General features: G+C 44.3%; 1 protein-coding gene across 1 annotated transcript in view; it reads right to left on the reverse strand.

Annotated features, from left to right (window-relative positions):
• Positions 1 to 23,718, reverse strand: part of LOC126272309 (uncharacterized) — a 1,180,107-nt gene that overhangs the window by 670,446 nt on the left and 485,943 nt on the right. The gene's annotated exons all lie outside the window — the stretch shown is intronic.

Consider the following 23,718-nt stretch of genomic DNA (forward strand, 5'->3'; position numbering starts at 1 on the left):
AGGGGACGCCTGAAACAACACAGACCGCTCCGCTCCTCCGCTATTGGCTCGGCAATTCGAAGCCGCTTCGCCGCGGGCCGTTGCACAATGGGGACCTCGGTGGCTGCGCTGAAGGGCCGGCATCGGCTTTGTCTGAAACCGCAGAGCCGCACGCGGGTTGCGCAAGCGTCGCGTAATCGAATCGTCAAATTGAGTTTCACGGGTGATGAGCAGAGAAAGCGCGACGGCAGAGCCACGGCGGGGCCCGGGCAGCGCGCCGCGCTGGGTCACGGGGCCAGGCGCTGCTGCGCTCTGGAGGTCACCACGCGAAGCTGCGGCGTGCCGGCAGGTGTGTCCGAGTCGCTCACCGCTCCCCTGAAGTTAACGGGGTCTGAGCGGATCAGATAAATACTACCGGCGCTGCATCTGCAGGTCCCTCGGACGAACTCGCAGGTCTTATCTGCATCCGCGTAGATTAAAATTTTGACGATCACTTCTGTTGTTCGGTACGCCTGAAACTCTGACTGTAACCTAGCATTTAGCCTCAGTTTTAATCTGCTCGAAATGTTCAAATGTGTGTGAAATCTTATGGGATTTAACTGCTAAGGTCATCAGTCCCTAAGCTTACACACTACTTAACTTAAATTATCCTAAGGACAAACACACACGCCCATGCCCGAGGGAGCAATCGAACCTCCGCCGTTACCAGCTGCACAGTCCACGGTTGCAGCGCCTTAGATTTAATCTGCTGAATCGGACATTGGTGGGTGATTATAATGAATATACCGGGTGATCAAAAAATCAGTATAAATTTGAAACTTAATAAACCACGGAATAATGTAGATAGTGTGGTAAAAATTGACACACATGCTTGGAATGACATGGGGTTGTATTAGAACCAGAAAAAAAACAAAGTTCACAAAATGTCCGACAGATGGCTTCGTTTGGTGATGATCGTGTGCTCAGTCGCCACTTTCATCATGCTTGGCCTCCCAGACCTCAGTCCGTGCGATTATTGGCTTTGGGGTTAGCTGAAGTCGCAAGTGTATAGTGAGGGTCGACATCTCTAGGGATGCTGAAAGACAACATCCGATGCCAATGCCTCACCATAACTCCGGGCATGCTTTACATTGCTGTTCACAACATTATTTCTCGACTACAGCTATTGTTGAGGAATGATGGTGGACATATTGAGCATTTCCTGTAAAGAACATCATCTTTGTATTACTTTGTTATGCTAATTATTGCTATTCTGATCAGATGAAGCGCCATCTTTCGGACATTTTTTGAACTTTTTTTTTGTTCTAATAAAACCCCATGTCATTCCACGCATGTGTGTCAATTTGTACCTCTCTATCTACATTATTCGGTGATTTATTCAGTTTTCAAATGTATACTGACTTTTTGATCACCCGGTATATTTACTGTTCAAATGTGTGTGAAATTTTATGGGACTTAACTGTTAAGCTCATCAGTCCATAAGCTTACACACTGCTTGACCTAAATTATCCTAAGGACAAACACACACACCCATGCCCGAGGAAGGACTCGAACCTCCGCCGGGACCAGCCGCACAGTCCATGACTGCAGCACCTTAAACCGCTCGGCTAATCCCGCGCGGCGTATATTTACTGACGGACGCCCAGTGTGGGCTGTAATTATCGTACGCCACCGAAACTTGTCAGATATGTTGTGTGGTAATGTGGAACCGATTATCGCTGCAAAAAAATTTGTTCTAATTTTGGCCACTCGGTGCACACCTGGTGCTGTACTCTCTTTGTGTGACTGTGTGACATCCACTCTGTCATCTGACAAGCCATAACGTGAGCGAATAACATGGCTGTCGAGAAGACAGACCGTGCTCTGTTGTTGTTAATGTTTTGTGTGAACGGTAGCTATTGCTGTTGTACATTGAAAGAGTATCGCCGACTGAACGGTTTGAAGAGAGGCCCGATGTTGTTATTGTATTAAATAAGATGATAATGAAAATCGGAAACACGGGTGAGGTTGGTGTGGTACATGAAAGAGGAACATGACCTAAAGCGTCGAAGCTCTTCACGAGGTTCCTGTTGCTGTAACTGGCTATGTAGTACTTGGCCCCCGGTGGTGCTCGTGCTCGAGAACTGTCCATCCCATTGTCAACAGTACGGTAAGTTTTGTGGTCTGTATTGCTCTGGTACCCGTACGAGATCCAGACGGCACAGCAACTGTACCCTAATGATACGCAACAACGTTCTGAATTTGCTCTGCAGTTTCTGACACGGATAGAAGTTGATGGCATGTGGCCGAGCAATATTCTATGAAGTGACGAGGCACATTTTACTCTACAGGTTGCAGTGAATACACAGAACCGCCGAATTTGAGGTATTGTTGAACCGTGTGTTGTGCACGAGGAGCCATTTCCCTCAAAAAATGGTTCAAATGGCTCTGAGCACTATGGGACTTAACATCTGAGGTCATCAGTCCCCTAGAACTTAGAACTACTTAAACATAACTGACCTATCACACACATCCATGCCCGAGGCAGGATTCGAACCTGCGACCTTACAGGTCGCGCGGTTCCAGACAGTAGCGCCTAGAACCGCTCGGCCACACCGGCCCGCATTCCCCTCACCGGATGTGACTGTGTGACGTAGATTCACAAGCTTTTTTTTTTTTTTTCGCGGTCCGTTCTTCTCTGAATTGAATACACACAGATGGCCTGTCAGGTGTACGGTGACGTCTGCACGTTATCGAGACCTTCTTGTACAGCGTTTGAGCTCGGTTTTGAAAGAGCGCAACTGTGTGGAAGCCATTTTTTTCAAAATGGGACAAAACCTCACGTCGCTCGCCCAGAGAAAGTACTACTTAATGCAACCTTCCACGAAAGCGTTATCTGCAGAGGTTATCCAGGTGCATGGCCCGCAAGCTTACCTGTTTTGAATCCATGTGAATTTTTTCTCTCAGGATATTTAAAAGGACGCGTGTACCAGAGTCACATTGCTCGGTTTCCACCGGAAGTCATGCGAGCGAGTGCTGGTCATGTCGTCTTACGGATGCAGTATTTTGTCGACGTCTCCGGCGCTCATATTGAACAAAGCGGCGGAATTCAGTACCTCGTCGAACTCTTCCCAGCTCATACTACACAAATTATGTAAGCGGCGGTTAATAATGAAGTTAGCATTATGATGGCATATCATATTATACACTGTGTATAGCACCAGATTTGCACCTGGTGGCCAAAATTGGAACTAATTTTTCTCGACGTAACTAGATTCCGAATTAACGCATTAGCACACGTTCCAAGTTTCGATGTAATACCTTACATACAGCGAACCATAGACCTCTATGTGTAGCTGCACATCAGTTATAACCAGGTAGTTTACATTCCATAGACCAAGAACGGAGAGGTCTTTGACCACATTTTAACAGAACACTACCTATAATTAATGAAACAGATTTCGGAATTTTTTTGCGGAACCGTGATTTCTTGCTGTAATAGAAGCGCTACCCGTTTTCTCACGGATAACAGCGTCTCTACACTGCCTACATGATGACTCAGTCTGCTCTAAAACTTGCAGCACCTACCTGACTAAAAACCCCAGTGTATACAGGATTACCGAAGGAATGGAACTGAGGCGTGAAGAAGGCCATACCATCAACTTTGCTTGGGTGGAATCACACTGTGAGATAACTGGCGACGAAGCTGTGAACCGCTTGGTAAAAGAAAATGCTGCGATTTGTCACACTAGATCAATCGGAATCTCAAGTGCAGATTACCGATACGTACCATGCAGATGCACCACAGAAGACTTCCAACGAGAGTGGCAGCTAACAACATCACAGACAGCCGAAATGTACGCAAAAGTCGCCTTCATGACCCTATTCTATGAAATCCCCTAAATACCAGTAATCCGGCCACAGTGGCAGAGCGGATCTAGGCTCTTCAGACCGGAACCGCGTGACTGCTCAGAGCCATATGAACCATTTTTGAATTTGGGTGCATAGATCCTGAGAAGTCAGTACGCAGAACAACCACCTCTGGCCGTAATAACGGCCTTGATACGCCTGGGCATTGAGTCAAACACAGCTTGGATGGCGTGTACAGGTGCAGCTGCCGATGCAGCTTCAACACGATACCACAGTTCATCAAGAGTAGTGACTGGCATATTGTGACGAGCCAGTTGCTCGGCCAACATTGAACAGAAGTTTTCAATTGGTGAGAGATCTGGAGAATGTGCTGGCCAGGGCAGCAGTCGGACATTTTCCGTAAACAGAAATGCCCGTACAGGACCTGCAACATACAGTCGTGCATTATCCTGCTGAAATGTAGGGTTTCGCAGGGATCGAATGAAGGGTAGAGCCACGGGTCGTAACACATCTGAAATGTAACGTTCACTGTTCAAAGTGCCATCAGTGCGAACAAGAGGTGACCGAGACGTGTAACCAATGACACCCCATACCATCACGCTGGGTGATACGCCAGTATGGCGACGACAAATACAAGCTCCCAATGTGCGTGCACCCAGGTTCGTCGCTGACTACACCATCGCAGGCGCTCATGTCTGTGCTGCAGTCAAGGGTAACCGCAGCCACGGTCTCCGATCTTATAGGCCATGCTGCTGCGAACGTCGTCGAACTGTTGGTGCAGATGGTTGTTGTCTTGCAAACGTCCTCATCTGCTGACTCAGGGATCGAGATGTGTCTGCACGATCCGTTACAGACATGCGGGTAAGATGCCTGTCATCTCGACTGCTAGTGATACGAGGCCGTTGGGATCCGGCACGGCGTTCCGTATTACCCTCCTGAACCGACCAATTCCATATTCTGCTATAAGCAATTGTATCTCGACCAATGCGAGCAGCACTGTCTCGATACGATAAACCGCAATCGCGATAGGCTACAATCCGACCTTTATCGAAGTCGGAAACGTGATGGTACTCATTTCTCCTCCTTATACGAGGCATCACAACGACGTTTCACCAGGCAAAGCCGATCAACTGCTGTTCGTGTATGAGAAATCAGTTGGAAACTTTCCTCATGTGAGCACGTTGTAGGTGTCGCCACCGGCGTCAAGCTTGTGGAAATGCTCTGAAAAGCTAATCATTTGCATATCAGAGCATCTTCTTCCTGTCGGCTACATTTCGCGTCTGAAGCACGTCATCTTCGTGGTGTGGCAATTTTAATGGTCAGTAGTGTATTTGACGTGGCCGTAGTACCAACTGCACCTCATCCAGTATGTGTTGGTCAGAGGAGACACTCGGGTGCCGCCACACACGGCATTGCAGTCTCAGTGTATGTCAGCAGACGCCAACCACCGGCCGTGGTACATACGGTAACTGTAGTGAAAGCAGAGAGGCCGAGAGCCGCCTGCAGTCCGTGCACCGCGGCCGCGTGTAGCTGCCTGCACACAGCACACAGGCGGCCATGTAGCTCTCGGCTGGGCGGTCGTCCTTGGGAAGACGGCGGCGGCGCCGCCTGCCGGTAACTGGAGTAGCCGTGACGCAACGAGCGCTTTGCGGGCGTCCTCTTACCGCGGCAAGTGGCGAAACAGCGCGCCGTCGCGCTTGCACTTGACTCATTACCGCCGGCACAGACCGAGACGACTCTTCGGCCCGTATTCTGTCACAGAAAGAGCAGCGCACGCAACCTCGGAGAAAAAGAGCTGACAGAAAAACAGCAGAGGCTTCCGTTAACGAAAATACAGCTAAAACAGCAAATTAACATCACCAACTGCGATGTAATCGCGTGTACAAACAGTGATCCAATACTGTAAAATACTTTTTTATTCCAGCCTCTGATCACAAATGAATTCTTTAGACGATGACCGGTTTCAGCCTGTAATGACCATCTTCAGATCATATATATATATATATATATATATATATATATATATATATATATATATAGAGAGAGAGAGAGAGAGAGAGAGAGAGAGAGCAGTGTGTCTTTTAACATAAAACAGCAATATGTATCGCAATATACTGTCATACTCCAGGGAAATGTACAGATAAAATCTGGTATAACGTCCCTTTTTACACCGTGTCCTAAAGTGATGCGTCCATAATGGCATATTCGAAACATTTAAATATAGTCAGCATAGCGTCGTCTCATAGATTTAAAATATGGTGTAGAATAGGCCACATCGTCCACATGGTGATTATTGCCAACTAGCTACTGAGGTACAGTAGCATCCAGAAACCTGTTTGCCTACACCCTCCCTAGATGTCGCTACTGTGGACTTGCTTATATGTAGTCATCATTTACGCAAAAACATAATCTGATGAAAGCACATTAGATAAAATGCATTTAGCAGACTTATTAAAATTGATGACCATCATAGAAACCAATTGTGATACATTAAAAGACGAATGCAGTTACCCATGTAAAATTATTAAAAGAAAGTATATAAAGAGTATAGGTTCAACCATTTTTTATGGTGAATTTACTGTCAACAATTAATATAGCGTAATACATTGCCTGTGGCAACCTATAAATTTCTTATGACAGATAAAATGACTATATGACAGCTGAAAAAGAGACAGATCAATGAACAGCACCCTGTGTTGGGTCGGCCGCTAGGATCTTAGGTAGGCGCGCACCGATCGTAAGAACTTAGCCAATAGAGGGCTTTACATACATCGTAACATGTCTCCAACAGAAAACTTTTAAAAAACATATAAGCATTCAATAAATAAAATTATATAGTTTGGCTATACATTCCATGAGTAGGTAGGAGATAATCAGTTACAGGATTAGAGCGACTACTATGCTAAAGTAAGATAAATGCCTTCTGTTCTCAACGTAACTCATAAAGTAAGGCTAGGTATAAATACGCGAGGCATGATTTGGTTATCGTAGTATGTTATTAAATAAAGCAAATTAGGTGTTGGGTACCTTAGTGTATGGCTGTATATTGTGATACATATTGCTGTTTCATATTAAAAGACACACTGTTCACATTATATATATATATATATATATATATATATATATATATATATATATATATAATCTGATGATGGTCATTACAGACTGGAACCGGTCATCGTCTAAAGAATTCATTTGTGATCAGAGACTGGAATAAATAACATATATTACAAATAAACATTTCAGTATTTCCTTCTTTACTTTATTTGTTATTTTAACATTAATAAATTTAAAATAGGTAATATTTATTTCAAATAAATAAGTTTCACGTACAATAAACCGTTCTCGCAGGAGGCTCGTACAAACATGCTGTCATTTGACCATCGGACAAACTCCCGTATGGACGACATGGTAACAAGCTTAACTGGCGTAGTGAAAGAACTGAAAGATTTGAAAGCAAATAAATCATCAGATAGAGATGGAATCCCAATTCGGTTTTACATAGATTATCTGCAGCATTATCCCATTACCTAGCTTGCATTTCTCGTGAAATTCTCCCCCAGCACGAAATTCCAAGTTATTGGAAAAAAAGCGCAGGTGACTCAGTCTGAAAGAAGGGTAATAGAACGAACCCACGAAATTATAGGCCAATATCCCGAAATTAAGTTTGCTACAGAATCATCATATTAAACTTTTTTGAGACTGAGAAGCTTATGTCCACAAATCAGCATGGTTTTAGAAAGCATCCCTCGTGCGAAACTCAGATTGTTATTTTCTCACATGATATACTGTGACCTATGGATGAAGAGCAATAGATAAATTCCATACGTCCACATCACCAGAAAGCATTTGACACGGCTGCACCACTGCAGACTATTAACGAAGGTACGAGAATACGGAAGAGATTCAAGTATTGTGAGTGGCTCGAAGATTTGTTAAGTAACAGAGCCCAGTACGTTGTCCTCGATGGTGAGTGTTCATCAGAGACGAGGGTACCGTCGAGAGTGCCCCAGGGAAGTGAGATAGGTCCGCCGTTGTTCTCTATGTACATAAATGATTTGGCGGACAGAGTGACCATCAATCTCTGGTTGTTTGTTGATGACGCCGCGGTGTACACTAAAGTGCCGAAGTTGCGTGACAGTAGGAAGATAAAAGACAACTTAGACAAAATTTTCAGCTGGTGGGATGAATGGTAGCTAGCTCTAAACGTGGGAAAATGTAGGTTAATGGGTAGGAAAAAGAAACCTGTAATGTTCGGTTACAGTATTTGTAATGTCCTGCTTGACACAATCAAGTCATTTAAATATCTAGGCGTAACATTGAAGAGCGATCAGAAATGGAACGAGCGTGTCACAACTGTGGTAGGAAAGGCGAATGGTGAACTTCGGTTTATTGGGAGAATTTTAGGAAAGAGAGGTTCACTTGCAAAGGAGACCGCATATAGGACACTCGTGTGACCTGTCCCTGAGTCCTGCTCGAGTGTTCGGGATCCGCACCAGGTCGGATTGAAGGAAACCATTGAAGAAGTTCAGAGGCGTTCTGCTAGATTTGTTACTGGTAGGTTACAACAACACGTAACTGTTACGGAGATGCTTCGGAAGCTCAGATGGGAAGGCGACGTTCTTTTCAAGAAACACTACTGAGAAAACTCGGGAAACCGGCATTTGAAGCAGACTTACGTATGATTCTACTGCCGCGATCTACATTGCGCCCAAAGACCGCGAAGATAATATTCGAAAGCAAATAGAAAGTCGGTTTTTCCTCACTCTATTTGCTAGTGGAAAAGGAAAGGAGGTGACTACAGGGTACCCTGCGCCACGCACCGAAGGGTGGCTTGAGGAGTACCTATGTAGATGTAGATATAAATGTAGATGTGGAAAATAATTTTACTTCTATGTCAATCACATTTGGTCACGGAATACATGGTAACATATTCATAACATTATATACTATTGTTTGTGAAAACTGCAGCACTAAGGAGGAGTGGTCTGAATCTCTCGAAACTGCGACGATGTACAGAACGGTGGAGCCACAGTAAGTGATTTAGGTGGCGGAGGGATGACATGGACGTAGCCCCAGAAGTTCGTCTTTTGTGTGAGTGGGCAGGTCAGTGGCACTCCTCGCTCTCTCTGTGCAGAGCCGTCATACGAAGTGGAAAGGTGCAAGCAAGTGGCAACATGTCTCACCTAAGTCAAAGGGCGAAACATCGCCATGTGACAGGGTGAACGGTGAAGACTGACTGGTTTCCGGGAACAGGTTTGTCACTCAGCTACACCTAAATCAATACTCCGTAGGCCACCTTTTGGTACCACCAACTGAACCTCCGGACCCAATCCCATTCGTAATTTGTGCGTAGGATCAATGAACGTTGGTAAACCTCTGTATTAACTCTAATTTCTCGTTTCCTCTCGTTGTTGTCGTTTGGCGAGACGTATATGGGAGATACTTCCCCTCGGAATTTCAACAGTAAGTCTCTCCGTGACGCACAACGCCTCTCTTGCAGCGTCTGCCACTAGAGTTTGTTGAGTGTCTCTGCAACCCTGTCGTGCCAGTCAAATAAGGCTGTGACAAAATGCACTGCTCTTCGTTGGATATTGTTTGTCTGTTCTATTAGTCCTACCTGGTACGATGAGTAGAGAGAGGGGGAGGAGGTGGTGGACAGGGAAAGGGGGAAGGAGGAGGAGATGGAAAAAGTGAGGGGATGAGGAGATAGAGACAGGACGGAAAAGGAGATAAGGACTTGTATCGAATTCAAAAACATTGTTTAAATGGCTCTGAACACTTTGGGACTTAACTTCTGAGGTCATCAGTCCCCTAGAACTTAGAACTACTTAAACCTAACTAACCTAACGACATCACACACATCCATTCCCGAGGCAGGATTCGAACCTGCGACCGTAGCGGTCGCGCGGTTCCAGACTGAAGCGCCTAGAACCGCTCGGCCCCTCCGGCCGACGTATCGAATTCACGTAAAAGTAAAGCAAACCAAAGAAAAATTTGGCGTAAGAATTAAAGTTCAGGGACAAGAAATAAAACTTTGGGGTTTGCCGATGATATTGTAATTCTGTCAGAGACAGCAAAGGACTTGGAAGAGAAGTTGAACGGAGCGGGCAGTACCTTTAAAAGAGCATATAAAATGAACATCAACAAAAGCAAAAGGAGAATAAAGGGAAGTAGTCGAATTAAATTAGGTGGTGCTGAGGGAACTAGATTAGAAAACGAGGAACTTAAAGTTGTTCATAAGTTTTGCTATTTAGGCAGTGAAGTAACCGATAATGGCGGAAGTAGACTGACAGCGGCAACAAAAGCTTATCTGAAGAAGAGAAATTTGATAACGTCGAGTATAGCTTTAAGTATCAGGAAGCCTTTACTGAAAGTTTTGTATTGTCTGTAGTCATGTATTTAAGTGAAACATGGACGATAAACAGTTCAGACAAGAAGAGAATAAAAGCCTTTGGAACGTGGCGCTACAGAAGAATGCTATAGATTTTATGGGTAGATTATGTAACTAATGAGGTTCTGAATAGAACTGGGCAGCAGAGAAATTTGAGGTTCAATCTGACTAGAAGAAGGGATCAGTTGGTAGGACACATTCTGAGACATCAAAGGATAACCAATGCAGTATTGGAGGCAAGTGTGGGGAGCGGGGATGGGGTAACACTCGTGAAGGGAGACGAAGAGATGAATACGGTAAGCGGATTCAGAAGAATGTAGGTTGCAGTAGTTACTCATCAAACCAGTCTTCGGACTGAAGATCGTAACAACAACAAACAAAAGAAATGTGTGCTTTGCCCTTTCTTCTCCACTTAAACAGACTGAGCTACAGCAGTACAAGGCAAGGTAGAGCTCGTTATTACCATATTTTATGTACTGAATTCTCCTGTCCAAATGATCCTGATGCCTGCATTGTGCCTGGTGAATGGTGTAGCCCAGATATCGATGGTCTCGATAGTTCTGTCGTTACTACTACTACTACTACTACTATTATTATTATTATTTCTTTCTTATCTCAGACGTTATGTCTGGTCAAAAGTAGAAAGTGACGCGGACCTTGATCAAGCGTGACTTCCTTTTAACTGTATGGTATATGTTATATTGCATTTAGGAACTTTCGGGTAATTGAACATGTATCAATAATTACGGATTTCTGTAGTTGTATATATAAGTATAGATGCAGCTGTATTGCATTGATGTACTGTGGATATTGTGTGGTATGACTCCTGTAGTTGATAGTATAATTGGTATAATGTCAACTTTATCCTGATGCCACATATCCTTGACTTCCTCAGCCAGTTGGATGTATTTTTCAATTTTTTCTCCTGTTTTCTTTTGTATATTTGTTGTATTGGGTATGGATATTTCGATTAGTTGTGGTAATTTCTTCTTTTTATTGGTGAGTATGATGTCAGGTTTGTTATGTGGTGTTGTTTTATCTGTTATAATGGTTCTGTTCCAGTATAATTTGTATTCATCATTCCCCAGTACATTTTTTGGTGCATACTTGTATGTGGGAACGTGTTGTTTTATAAGTTTATGTTGTAAGGCAAGCTGTTGATGTATTATTTTTGCTACATTGCCATGTCTTCTGGGGTATTCTATATTTGCTAGTATTGTACATCCGCTTGTGATGTGATCTACTGTTTCCATTTGTTGTTTGCAAAGTCTGCATTTATCTGTTGTGGTATTGGGATCTTTAATAATATGCTTGCTGTAATATCTGGTGTTTATTGTTTGATCCTGTATTGCAATCATGAATCCTTCCGTCTCACTGTATATATTGCCTTTTCTTAGCCATGTGTTGGATGCGTCTTGATCGATGTGTGGCTGTGTTAGATGATACGGGTGCTTGGCATGTAGTGTTTTCTTTTTCCAATTTACTCTCTTCGTATCTGTTGATGTTATGTGATCTAAAGGGTTGTAGAAGTGGTTATGAAATTGCAGTGGTGTAGCCGATGTATTTATATGAGTGATTGCTTTGTGTATTTTGCTAGTTTCTGCTCGTTCTAGAAAGAATTTTCTTAAATTGTCTACCTGTCCATAATGTAGGTTTTTATGTCAATAAATCCCCTTCCTCCTTCCTTTTTGCTTAATGTGAATCTTTCTGTTTCTGAATGTATGTGTTGTATTCTATATTTGTGGCACTGTGATCGTGTAAGTGTATTGAGTGCTTCTAGGTCTGTGTTACTCCATTTCACTACTCCAAACGAGTAGGTCAATATTGGTCTAGCATAAGTATTTATAGCTTTTGTTTTGTTTCTTGCTGTCAATTCTGTTTTCAGTATTTTTGTTAGTCTTTGTCTATATTTTTCTTTTAGTTCTTCTTTAATATTTGTATTATCTATTGCTATTTCTGTCTGTATCCTAGATATTTATAGGCATCTGTTTTTTTCATCGCTTCTATGCAGTCGCTGTGGTTATCCAATATGTAATCTTCTTGTTTAGTGTGTTTTCCCTTGACTATGCTATTTTTCTTACATTTGTCTGTTCCGAAAGCCATATTTATATCATTGTTGAATACTTCTGTTATCTTTAGTAATTGGTTGAGTTGTTGATTTGTTGTTGCCAGTAGTTTTAGATCATCCATGTATAGCAAATGTGTGATTTTGAGTGGGTATGTTCCAGTAATACTGTATCCATAATTTGTATTATTTAGCATGTTGGATAGTGGGTTCAGAGCAAGGCAGAACCAGAAAGGACTTAATGAGTCTCCTTGGTATATTCCACGCTTAATCTGTATTGGCTGTGATGTGATATTACTTGAATTTGTTTGGATATTAAGTGTGGTTTTCCAATTTTTCATTGCTATGTTTAGGAACTGTATCAATTTAGGATCTACTTTGTATATTTCCAGTATTTGTAGTAACCATGAGTGGGGTACACTATCAAAATCTTTTCGGTAATCAATGTATGCATAGTGTAGCGACCTTTGTTTAGTTTTAGCTTGATATGTTACCTCTGCATCTATTATCAGTTGCTCTTTACATCCTCGTGCTCCTTTGCAACAGCCTTTTTATTCTTCATTTATAATTTTGTTCTTTGTTGTATGTGTCATTAATTTCTGTGTAATGACTGAAGTTAATATTTTGTATACTGTTGGTAGGCATGTTATTGGCGGTATTTAGCTGGGTTTGCTGTGTCTGCTTGATGTGTAGGTTTCATATAAGTTATTCCACGTGTAAGTGTATCAGGGAATGTGTATGGGTCTGCAATGCAACTGTTAAATAATTTAGTTAGTTTCCAGGGGCTTTCCAGTTGTGAGTAGAATTAATTACTTTGGTGACTTCATGTTGCAAAATTATCACTTCAGGCATTTGTGGTATCATCTTGTATGTGTCTGTTTCTGCTTCTATCCACCGTGCATGCCTGTTATGTTGTACCGGGTTTGACCATATGTTGCTCCAGAGGTGTTCCATGTGGTGGATTGTCTATTTTAATTTGTGTGTTATCTAGTGTCTGGTAAAATTTCTTTTGGTTTGTGTTGAATGTTTGGTTTTGTTTCCTTCTATTTTCACTTTTTTTGTATCTTCTAAGTCGTTTGGCCAATGCTTGTAATTTCTGCTTCTTTTCATCTAATTGCTCTATCGCTTCTTGTTGTGAGATTTTACCTAACCTTTTTCGTTTTTTGTCTGATATTTCTTTTATTATAAATTGTGTTAGCTGTCCAATGGCTTTTCCCAGTTTTTCTATTCTGATCTGTTATTATTGTTATTATTATTATTATTATTATTATCAATATTAGGGTTGACTTTAACTGGAAGTCAACGAATGTAGTGTCTGTAAATAGTGTTTTAATTTCAGAAACTCTACGAAATTTACTAATAACAAGAACATGACATCTGTCTGCACAAACTGTTTTAATTTCAGAAACTCTATCAGATTAACTAACAACAGGGATATGACATCGAAATTAGGGACGCCACTGTGTTGAGGAACATTGCCAATTAGGGTGGGGCAAGGTACGAATCAGTCAATGAAGTTATTTTACCTATGTAGGCCGATGCCTGTTTTGAGACCGAATTTATCTGTGAATCGGATGGTAGATTTGTAAGGTGCCACTAGTTAGGTCCGGTGTAGGGTAGGCAGCCAAAATCTTCTCTGTGCATAGCTGCCTACATTGCACACGTCTAAAGACGTGTGACAAAAATTGAAAAAAAAAGATTTGTTGCGCAAAGTGCACTTTGCCAAAGTACAGACTCCTTTGTAGGCAATTAAGGTACTTCATTTAAGATATTTTAAATGCCTCTATGAAGCTACTACAAATGGCGAATAAAATCTTCCACACTGGCTGTTAAAATTCTTTTATTAAAAAGTTACTACGGGTTTAGTATCAGTAGAGCTTCAGGGGTAGATTTTTAAACAAATCGTGACTCGGCAAAGTGATGTGGAATTTTGGTTGCGGTCGCCCGACCTCTAAAATAATATACTAAAAATGCTTATTTACGTTAAGAAGACGAATTTAAAATATCCCGAGTAACGTACCAAGTAATTACTGTGGACATCCCGTTCACAAAGGTGAGCAATTTAAAAGTTGTTTTTGTCATTTGGTTTCTTTGTTTTATGAAACTATTGAAGGTAATTTTTGGACCTAACTCGTTTACAATAACGAATCTATTGTGGACTGCAAAAGCCCTACTAGTCTAACTGCGGTGAAACAATTTTATAACTGTTAATACCATTTCAGTATTATTCGTACAAGCTGGACAAAATAATATGAACTCTTCTTCTCTTTCTCGTGCCTTTGATTCGCGTCGGTACAGGATCGACATGGTCATTTACGCAGTTTGGTGTAGTTAAAGTAAGGGATGGCCGGCTGCTCTTCCTGTCACCAACGCATTACCGCCCGGCCCCTCCTCCTGGACGGAATATCAGTACCCCAAGTGTCTGCGACTAGTGATATTCCTGTGAAAGTGAGCGAAAGTTTACTGAATGTTTCCAAATCGTATAAACGAGGCGAGACTTGGATACCAGCCCGGTATTCGCCTAGTGGGATGTGGGAAACCGCCTAAAAACGACTTCCAGGCTGGCAGGCATACCGACCTTCGTAGTTAATCGGTCTGAGATAGCCGTACCTCCCCGTCCTGGAAACAACGGTTAACAAGCATTGGCATCCGGGCACATAAAAAATAATACCGAAATCTGTGAAAAATAGAAACAAAATGTTCTTTATTAGCCTGTTGATTCTGCTTTTCTATGGCTCGCAGTTTGTATTCGACTTGGAGCAGAAAAGTACAAGTCACGCACAATAGTTAGGCGGACACGGAGCTGCTACTATGGCAAAAAGTCACTAGCTCCAGAAAGTTCTGCTGGAGGAGAAAAACGAGAGCACAGCTTGTCCTCCAGAATACCGCACGACGGTTCAGTTGTATTTACATAAAGGTACTGAGGCGCAACACGAGGCATTACACTGTGCGGTTATAACTAAAGTGCAGCCAATCGCGGAGGTCCGGTGTGGTCTGCATTTAATGTATGGCACGGAAACTTGGTAGACTTGTTAATGTGTTAATGTGGAACTGATTAGTGCTGAGAAAAATTAGTTCCAATTTTGGCCACTAGGTGCAAATCTGGTACTGTGAACGCAAGAAAGTCGCATATAAATGTTTCCACATATAATGGATTAGGTGTGGTGTGTGGCTACAAAGGGTCAAAAAAGTGAGAAAGGCATAATACTGATTTTATTATTGATCGCCGCTTACACAATTTCTTCAATATGAGCACCGAAGACGTCGAGGATATGCTGCATCCGTAAAATGGCGTGGTGAACAGTTGTCGCAACACATGCGTTGGAATCTGGGCCTCCAGATCAGATAGAGACTGAACATGTCCTTGGAAAACCCTTTCTTTCTCATGTCCCCAGAGCCAAAAGTCACACTGATTCAGATCCGGTGATCTTGCAGGCCATGGATCTGGATAGCCTCTGGAGATAACACGTTCATTGAAGGTTGCATTAAGTAGATCTTTGACTTGACGAACGACATGAAGTGTTGCCCAGTCTTGCACGAAAGTAGTAGTTTCTTCAAAACCAGAATTCTTCCAAACTGGGGATCACATGCTCTACATAGAGGTCTCTATGACGTGCAGACGTCTTGGTACACATGACACGCCTTCTGGGTGTATTCTCTTTAAGGAAGAACGGACCGAGAAGAAAAGGGTCTTGTGAATCCAGACCACACAGTCTCATACTGCAAGTGCAATGACCTATCGTGCACAACACACGGTTTGACAGTACACCAGAATCGGTTCTGTGTGTTCACTGCAACCTGTAGTGTAAAATGTGCCCCGTCTCTCCACAGAATATTGCCCGGCCACATGCCATCAACTTCGATGCGTGCCAAAAACGGAGAGTAAATTCAAAACGTTCGTTGTACAGGATAGTGAGGTTTCAGTTGCTGTACCGCCTGGTTCTTGTACGGGTACGAGTGTAAAATAGACAACGAAACTTCCCGTACTGTTGACCACTGATTTTCGTGTCACTCCATGAACACCTGCACTGCCCGGCAGATCTGCTGCATGGTAAGTTGTAGCAACAGCAACCTTGTCAGTAACTTACACCGGATAAGATACCTTCCTCTTCCAGGAGCCACACCAAGCTCACCCGTATGTCATTCTCATCTTCTTGAAACAATGTACTGGCATCGGACATCTCCTCAGAGCTTTCAGTCGGTGACACTTAGCTGCTGCTCGCATAAAGCAGTTTCACTAACAGCGCACTCTCTTCCCGATCGCCATGCTATCCACTCACGTTACGACTTGAAAAATGACAGCGTGTATGTCTTACCGTCACAGACAGAGTACATCTCCAGATCTGCACCTGGTGGCCACAACAGGAACTAATTTTTTCCATCGTAAATCGGTTCCGCATTAGCATAGCCACAAAGCTTCGCAGCCATCCGATAATTTCAGCTCACACTGGACTACGATGTGTAGCTGCACTTTAATTGTAACCACTTGGGCACTTCGTCATCGTGTTCACTCAATCAGCTTCAGACAATTCCAGGAGCATTATCATTTTGGATCACTGGTTACCCTCCAAAAGGAACACAGTTGCTTCGAAGGAAGGTGGTCCCCCATAACTCTGACATAATACCTCTCTACAGCCCACGCTTGCAGGACAATAACTGGATCAAGACCACGAAACGTCGTCATGCCCCATGGTATCTGTGAAGCCACTCAATGGTTCAGAGTAAGACCAAGGCGATCAAAGGCATCTTTTGGCGGTGTCCAAGTACGAGGGTTGGAACTTAAATAGTGGCAACTATTTCTTCACAGCCGATACAAAAGAGTTGCATGTTTTCACCTGTTACTGTCCTTCGAAGTAATCACCAGCGTCGTATAGAACCAGTTGCTAGGGATGTGGAAGGCGTAGCATACCGTTAGCACAGCCTTTTCTGTTGATGGTGCGAATAGAGCGGTGTACTGCTTGTCGAATCTTTGGAATAGTTCTGAAGTGAATGCTACGAAGTGGTTCCTTCATCTTTGGAATCAAATCAATGTCACAAGGATTTAAGTCTGGGGAGTTTGGTGGATAGTACAGTACTTCCATGTCCCATCGATCGAACAGAGCAGCCAGAGCTTTCACTGTATTCGCCCACGCATTGTCGTGCAAAATGATGGGTGGGTTGCGCAGAAAGTGTCGCCGCTTTTTCCGCAAAGCTGTTCGCTGGTGATGCTCCAAAAACGAACAGTAATAATGTGCACTGACGCTCTGCCGTGGAGGAACGTAATGCGTTAGGATAACACCATCACAGTCGTACACGAGAATCCGGTTTCGTGGGCGAGCCCAGGAATCGTATCGCGTCGATCACTGTCCACTAACACGGCAACAGTATGCACTTCTTCTTCAGAGACGGTAGAACGACCTGCCCGATGCATGTCTGCCACAGTTTGCCGACCTTTGTAGAAGGCTTTTACCCAGCGTGCCACTGTTCTGTACGGCATTGCCGATTCCCCGCACGCCTCTTGAAGACCTTGATGACACTGTCGTGCTCTACGACCTCTGGCACATTCCATCTTGATGCAACTCCGTTTTCCCTGTTTCGAAAACATAGTGACGCCGTTACGTTAGACCGCTCGCTCACAAACGACTGTTTCCCTCGACTGTGCGCACGCCGGTGACGTGGGACGGTCGAGTCCATTTGCTCAGAGGTAAGGTAGGGATGTCAACAACGTGTGCTATCAGCGACAATAGTAGATTCCATTGCATCGCATCTCCACAACAGTGTTGTCACTATTTAAGTTCCAACCTACGTATCAACACGTCTCTTACTCGGGAATAATATGAACGACGATTCATCTGACCAGATGACTTTCTTTCATTATTATTGCGATAAAATTGTGTGCTTGTAATATCAGTTTCGTCGTTTCAAGGCTTGCGTCTTGAACATTTGCCAGCTGCCGCATGTGTCGGAAATTTTTTGATAATGGGGCTTCCTGTAGATGTGTGTACATATAAGATGCTGCTGTCCTGAGCTTTTTGCCCCAGTCCGCTTCAAAGCTCTTCTTCCCTTCCTGCAACTGTCAGACACACACACACACAAACACACACAGACACACGCACACACACACAGACAGACAGACACAAACACAGACACACACACACACACACACACACACACACACACACACACACACAAACAAACAAAATAGTGCCTCTTTTAAAATTTGTTATGTTTTATCAGTAGAGTATTTCATATTCAACGGCTATCTTTGTTGTTAAGTACATTCACTCCCACCACGTGGAACGATTCAAGGTAGGCAGGAGCATAAGACGTCTGTACTTTGAGTACAGTCATTACACAGGTGTTCGTGCGATTTTGTCCAACTCCTGTATTTAGCTGGTGGCCTGCGCTTGAAGTGGTTTCGTAACGACGCTGAGTTTGGAAGTAATGAAGGTGGCGAAGGTTCGCCCAGAAGGAACCGGCAGTCTTGACGGAGAGCTGTGCAACTGCAATTAGAGGGCATGTCAGCCGAAAGGCGCGCGTCCGGATCCGAGAATAGGCTACTTGTGGCCTGCAATTATGGGGGGAAGGGAGCAAAAACTCTGACGGGCAGTACGGCACACGAAGCAAAGCAGTTTCCTTCCTTTCTTGGCTCCTTACGATCTGCAGAGCGTCCTTGCTGTTTGATTACGAGCCCCACTCGAAGTGACTGGAAGAAACAACACGAACTTTTTGTAAGCAAGTATTTTCCTCGCAGCAACTTGTTTCCCTTTTAGTGAAATGACAAAAGAACTTTGATTCGCAACATGGTGATATGCGCTGTCTTCGCTTGTGGGCGGTGTCACTGGGTGACAAAGAGCACCCTCTATGGCGACATGTGATCTTGTTATAGTACCAGAAAGTTTTTGCACAAAATGTAGTCTGGAACCGCGCGGCCGCTACGATCGCAGTCCTGCCTCGAGCATGGATGTTTGTGATGTCCTTAAGGTTAGTTAGGTTTAAGTAGTTCTAAGTTCTAGGGGACTGATGACCTTAGCAGTTAAGTCCCATAGTGCTCAGAGCCATTTGAACCACAAAATGTAGAACACCATCGCGTGGAATCTGTTCTATGAACGAGAAAACCTGGCAAAAATACACGGGTCAGTCACTTCAATGTGACCACCTTGTATGTTTGTTATCAACGTGTAAAAATCACTCTCAGTCGACAGATGGCAGCACTAGAAGTGATAGGGTATATAAAGATGTCCGCGGGGACGTGAGAAACAATCCAGTAGTTGTCGTAATGAGCAAACGGAGCGATTTCTCGGCTTTCGCGCCTCCTTCGTTAAAGTGTAAGGGGTGAGCGACGGCTGCGGGACGTGACAGGGCGAATAGACGTGCAACTGTTGAGCAAGTGACTGCTGAGATGAACCAAGAGGCTACCTACAGTGTCTCTTCAAGAACCGTTCAGCGAACCTTGTTGCGTATGAGCCTCTGCAGCAGAAGTCCGGTTCACACGCCCATGCTGACTGCTGCTCATCGGCGAAGAAGTGTAGAATTTACGCAGCAGTATCGCAATTGTACGTTCACTACAGGTGGTCTCTTCAGATAAAACGCGTTTTATGTTGCATCGGACAGATGGCCGTGTACGGCGTGAAATCTCTGAAAGCAAAGGGTCCAGTCCGGAGAAGGCATTCCCTGGGTGATCTTGTGTTATTGAAGGCAGAATGGGTCAACACAAGTACGTCCCTATCCTTTGGGACCATGTCCACCCCTACAATCAGTTTGTTTTTCCTCGGCAAAACAAGGCACACAGTCACAAGGTACATGCATGGTTCTAAAAGAACTAGGATGATTTTACCGTATTCCCCTCGCCACCAAACTCACCGGGCTTAAAGCCATTCGAAAATATGTGCGACAACATCGATCGGGCTGTTGGCGCCACGGATTCTCAACCGAGAATCCAAGCGCGGCTTGCCGTTGTGCTCGAGACGGCACGGCTCCGCATGCCTGACGATGCCTTCCAGAAGCTCAGTGAGCCTGTTCCTGCACGGCTCACGGAGGTCCACGCTGCGAAAGGTGGTTATTCAAGCGTTTGACAAGTTGTCACATTAATGTGAGTTGACAGCGTAACACTACTTAGAAGTAACTCTCACGTTGTCTCTAAAGGTTCCATAAAAACTTAATAATCTGTTTAAATACTCTCCTGGAAATTGAAATAAGAACACCGTGAATTCATTGTCCCAGGATGGGGAAACTTTATTGACACATTCCTGGGGTCAGATACATCACATGATCACAATGACAGAACCACAGGCACATAGACACAGGCAACAGAGCATGCACAATGTCGGCACTAGTACAGTGTATATCCACCTTTCGCAGCAATGCAGGCTGCTATTCTCCCATGGAGACGATCGTAGAGATGCTGGATTTAGTCCTGTGGAACGGCTTGCCATGCCATTTCCACCTGGCGCCCCAGTTGGACCAGCGTTCGTGCTGGACGTGCAGACCGCGTGAGACGACGCTTCATCCAGTCCCAAACATGCTCAATGGGGGACAGATCCGGAGATCTTACTGACCAGGGTAGTTGACTTACACCTTCTAGAGCACGTTGGGTGGCACGGGATACATGCGGACGTGCATTGTCCTGTTGGAACAGCAAGTTCCCTTGCCAGTCTAGGAGTGGTAGAACGATGGGTTCGATGACGGTTTGGATGTACCGTGCATTATTCAGTGTCCCCTCGACGATCACCAGAGGTGTACGGCTAGTGTAGGAGATCGCTCCCCACACCATGATGCCGGGTGTTGGCCCTGTGTGCCTCGGTCGTATGCGGTCCTGATTGTGGCGCTCACCTGCACGGCGCCAAACACGCATACGACCATCATTGGCACCGAGGCAGAAGCGACTCTCATCGCTGAAGACGACACGTCTCCATTCGTCCCTCCATTCACGCCTGTCGCGACATCACTGGAGGCGGGCTGCACGATGTTGGGGCGTGAGCGGAAGACAGCCTAACGGTGTGCGGGACCGTAGCCTAGCTTCATGGAGACGGTTGCGAATGGTCCTCGCCGATACCCCAGGAGCAACAGTGTCCCTAATTTGCAGGGAAGTGGCGGTGCGGTCCCCTACGGCACTGCGTAGGATCCTACGGTCTTGGCGTGCATCCGTGCGTCGCTGCGGTCCGGTCCCAGGTCGACGGGCACGTGCACCTTCCGCCGACCACTGGCGACAACATCGATGTACTGTGGAGACATCACGCCCCACGTGTTGAGCAATTCGGCGGTACGTCCACCCGGCCTCCCGCATGCCCACTATACGCCCTCGCTCAAAGTCCGTCAACTGCACATACGGTTCACGTCCACGCTGTCGCGGCATGCTACCAGTGTTAAAGACTGCGATGGAGCTCCGTGTGCCACGGCAAACTGGCTGACACTGACGGCAGCGGTGCACAAATGCTGCGCAGCTAGCGCCATTCGACGGCCAACACCGCGGTTCCTGGTGTGTCCGCTGAGTGCGTGTGATAATTGCTTGTACAGCCCTCTCGCAGTGTCCGGAGCAAGTATGGTGGGTCTGACACATCGGTGTCAATGTGTTCTTTTTCCATTTCCAGGAGTGTAGTTCATCTACACGTTTCGACGAACGGGTTTAAGAGCATCAAAATGTAAATGGCCTTGTCTTTTGATTGCGTTGCCGTAGAAGCTAAATTTTTAACGCCGCCAAGAAACCGTACGCCTTAGTATTTACTATACTGCGGTGCCTGTGTTATTACGAAATACGATGCAAAGTTCCTTCGGACACGTATATATGTCCGAAAGGAACAGGCACTGCGGCCACTACAGCCGTTATGAAATACAATAACTGTATTCGCAGGTGCTGATATGGACAAACATCAAATATGTAATAGAATGGCAGCAATGAAAATTTGTGATGGATTGGGATTCAAACCCGGATTTCCCGCTTTCCGAGCATGACTCACAGCACTAATATTTTATTTATCTGCCGACACTAGGCAAGCAACTTTCGAGTAAAATGTCTCCTCTGTACGGGAACATACATAATGGACGAGCGAGTACAGGTCGTAGACACACGGTGGACGACATATGGAGGTTTGGATTTGACCGTGAGTCATGCTCGGGTAGCCAGATGGCAAGGCTCATGATAAGCCGGATATACAGGTTCGTGTCCCAGTCCGGCACAAATTTTCACTGGCGTCAGTCCATTGTACAGCTGATGGTTGTCCATACTCGCAACTGGTAATACATTTCTTGTACCTTAGTATTTGACAAATTTCAAGTTAATACTTCTACTCACTCCTGAGAAACAGGGGTGTTAACAGACGGACAACAAAGTGATCCCACAATGGTTTCGTTTTTTACCCACTGTGGTAGGGAAAGCTAACAACTGTTGTAAGGTGTCAGGCAAATCCAACACCTTCCATGAAAACCCTGCCATAATAAGCAAATCCAGTAGTATCTTAACATTCATGGTGGTGTCTGTTTGTTCTATATCGTGTCTCCCTACCACTTTCGCGAAACGACGCTCTGAGCGGTTTTTTTTTTTTTTTTTTTTTTTTTTTTTTTTTTTTTTTTTTTTTTAGGAATTGACTAGTTTGAACCTGGGACCTGTTGCTGGTAAGGAGACGTCAGACCACACATGACTTGTAGAGTTCAGTGAGACTAGCGATGATATGACGAAATACTAAATGATCTCAGCGTCAGCTCCACTGCACTCCCTGTAAAAGAATCTTAATACTAACTAAATTTAGTGGAAGGGGTTCAAGGCTTTCCTATTTTTAGTTAGCTGGTAAAATAAGTTTACCATTGGAAATTTTATTCTACTCACAAAACATTGTTTATAAATTGCAATATTGATAAAAGGAAGTGTTTTAATACAGGATGGTAAAAACCAACTGCGTTCAACAAAAAGGTGAACGAATATTCCCTGAATGAGTTTCCAAGTTCTACAATGGATCGAAGGATGACCTATGCCATATCGCATCTATAATCTAGGTTTAAATTAAGTTTCACAAAAGAGAAAACTATCAAACTGGTCTACAGTGACCCTCAATTATCTTCAATTACTTATCAAACTTGTAAATTACAGTAGCTGATGTGGCTTCTCAATAACTATATAACAGAGAATTCATCGCGTTTCAGATTTTTACTCCAAGTGGCAAATGTGAACACCATGAGCTTTAATTTACAATCGACACTAGTATTACGCAAAAAGGGGGTGTAACAGATGAGACTTCTGCAGTTCTGAGTGAAGCCTTATACGCTCAAAAATGCGGCATCGCGTGCGTTCATTACCTTGTCGGTGTTTAGGCAGCGTCAGGGCAGCGGCGGGCAGCACAGTTCCGCTCACCTCGCCGTCTCGGAAGCAACTCCTTCCTAACTTCTCCTTACTACAGTTTACCAAAGTTGGTTTAAAAAACACTATCTGGCTGTGTTTTCATCTGACCAATCAGGGTCT

Source organism: Schistocerca gregaria, chromosome 5 (assembly GCF_023897955.1).
Source record: "Schistocerca gregaria isolate iqSchGreg1 chromosome 5, iqSchGreg1.2, whole genome shotgun sequence".
NCBI lineage: Eukaryota > Metazoa > Arthropoda > Insecta > Orthoptera > Acrididae > Schistocerca > Schistocerca gregaria.